Source organism: Nilaparvata lugens, chromosome 13 (genome assembly GCF_014356525.2).
Source record: "Nilaparvata lugens isolate BPH chromosome 13, ASM1435652v1, whole genome shotgun sequence".
Taxonomy (NCBI): Eukaryota; Metazoa; Arthropoda; class Insecta; order Hemiptera; family Delphacidae; genus Nilaparvata; species Nilaparvata lugens.
The window spans coordinates 11,285,638-11,288,499 of NC_052516.1; positions in this window are offsets into that span (position 1 = coordinate 11,285,638).

Below are 2,862 nucleotides of genomic sequence, written 5' to 3' on the forward strand. Positions count from 1 at the left end.
CGCTCCATTCTCGCCGAGTTTGGTACGAATGGCGACGAACGCGAGAGTGTGGATGACTACTATGCCATCGCTCGGGCCCACCTTCGCTCCGACTTATGGCAATCGGAGACGTTGGACATTTGGCGAGCGACTCGGCGAGAGTGTAGCGGAGGCATTAGAGCGCTAAGGTCTTCCAGCTCGTTACTTGATCAAACGAGTGATGATGCGCTTGGCTGTATGTTGAACATATTGAATATTATGCATTTTATAGTGAATGAAATCCTTATTCCTTGATGGAATAAATTTCTTTATAGTGTCGATGCTTCGGTTTAGGTCCTGGTTAGTATAAATGTGCTCTGACTTTTGTGTGCATTCAACAAGTACTCTGTACTTCCATTGGAAGGTTGACAACTTTTTAGTCTTTCCCAATTAACTCACATTTATGTTGTTTTGGTCTCCGATTCTAATGATTTATTTTGTCTTGGAATAACTATATTGATCATTTGTGCTGTAAAATATCATCTGGAGTGTTTGCACTCAGACAGATTTCAAGATTAAGTACTGGGAACACTATCTTAACATGTACATTATATCATGCCCTCATAATGTCACATATTCGGTATGCAATATTGGTTTGGGGGGGGCTCCAGTCTCAAAAATTTAGATAGAATCTTTAGAATACAAAAGAGAGCTGTGAGAGCGATAAAAGGTCTTAAGCCATTAGAGTCCTGCAGAGAGTATTTTAAAGATCTAGGAACTGTGCCTGCACTGTACATTTTCGAAGTGATCATGTATATAAAAGATAAAGAATTATAAGAAACTGTGACATACATAATTATGACACTAGAATAAGAGTAAATTTTCTGCACAATACCACAGGACAGCTCAGTATGAAAATAAGCCTTCTTATATGGGTATGAAATTTATGAGTAAACTGCCGTCAGCTTTGAGAGAAAATGAGAATAAGGATATTTTCAAAAAGCTATTGAGAAAATATTTAACAAACGGGGTTTACTACAGTATTCAAGAATTTATGGATGGAGAATGAGGCTTTTGGGAGGATTAAATTGCAATGTACATTGTGGAATGTGATGTATATAATATATGTTTATATGTATTCCTTTATTTTTTTGACAAATAGTCCTTGACGATTTCCTATACTCTTTAAAGAGTCTCCAGGGAGAAAATTGAATCAAATCAAATTTATCCATTATATATGCACATAGTGGAGCAGCGGTGGTAGATGGTTGCGGAGAATGTAGCTGAGAGTGTTTAGAAGTAATGCATGTATTCAGATGTGTGGAGCAGCCAAGTTAGAGTTGAGGACAGCCACTTGGATACATGCATTATTATCTATTATCAACACTCTCCGCTACCCTCTACCTTCGACGCTTCACTATGTGTTGACCCTGAACGATAGCTAACCAGCGCCGCCACAGAGTAGAATATGTATACTACCGTACTAATAATACATAATATGTTTGTATCATGTTTATGTTGTAATATGTTTGTATGATGTAATTAACTGTGTATGTTAGCTGCAATACATTTACAAGTGTTTTGTACTGCCGTTGGACAAGTGACCACTTGTTGTCCCCTAACTACAGTGGGGTACACGTTATAATGGTAGGAGGACAGCGTTGCCGATTCCCTGCCTTGCCATTGCCTTCTATAGAGGATAGCTGATACCGGTTTATCTGATGTAATATCATCTATTCATTCTTGTTTAAAATAATCAATTCTATTTTTTTTATTCGTAAAAAACAAACATATTTTTCAATAATTAAATAATATTTTTTTACTTTCCTTGCCCTATTACCATAGTAAGGAAAGTATTGCTTTCCGAAAAAAATGAAGATACCCCAATTTCTAAACTTCTATACGTTTCAAGGTCCCCTGAGTCCAAAAAAGTGGGTTTTGGGTATTGGTCTGTATGTGTGTGTGTGTGTGTGTGTGTGTGTGTGTATGAGTGTATGTGCGTCTGTGTACACGATATCTCATCTCCCAATTAAAGGAATGACTTGAAATTTGGAACTTAAGGTCCTTTCACTATAAGGATCCGACACGAACAATTTCGATCAAATGCAATTCAAGATGGCGGCTAAAATGGCGAAAATGTTGTCATAAAAAGGGTTTTTCGTGATTTTCTCGGAAACGGCTCCAACGATTTTGATCAAATTCATACCTTAAATAGTCATCGATAAGCTCTATCAACTGCCACAAGTCCCATATCTGTAAAAATTTCAGGAGCTCCGCCCCATCAATGCAGATAGATTCCCAATTATCAGGCTTCAGATACAATTGAAACAAAAAAAATCAGTGGAGTAGATTGAGCTTGAAAATCTCTACAATTAATGTTCAGTAACATTTTCACCTAAAATTGAAAATAAGCTTTAAATTCGAGAAAATGTGAATATGGGTTCTCTGCTTTCTACAATCATACTGCTGCTTTCACAACATCTTTACATCAGTGCAACTTCATCTAATTTTGCTTCAACTCTGATTTTGGTGATGCAGAACTATTGTGAAGCTTCTTATGACTGGTCCTTTTAAAACTTACCGCAAATAATAACAGTAAGATCAAATTAAATCTCTTCCATTAGATGAAGTGAGAAGGAGAGTTGATAAGAATGGTTTCCAAGCCAATAGTGAGATTTCAGAATCACTCTTTTCTGTCAGTGTTACTTGAATTGTTTTGACATTCCCACTCGCCATTGCTGCAATGACAAGTGCATAGAGAGGAATAACGATTCAGTTAAAATCTGTCAGTTAGATGCTTGCCTCATTCTGTTATTTCCTTAAGAAAAAGCCTGTCACTGGAAGTTTCATTCACCACGCAAATAGTGTTGTGAGAAGCAATTAGCATTTGCTTGTAGCCGAGTG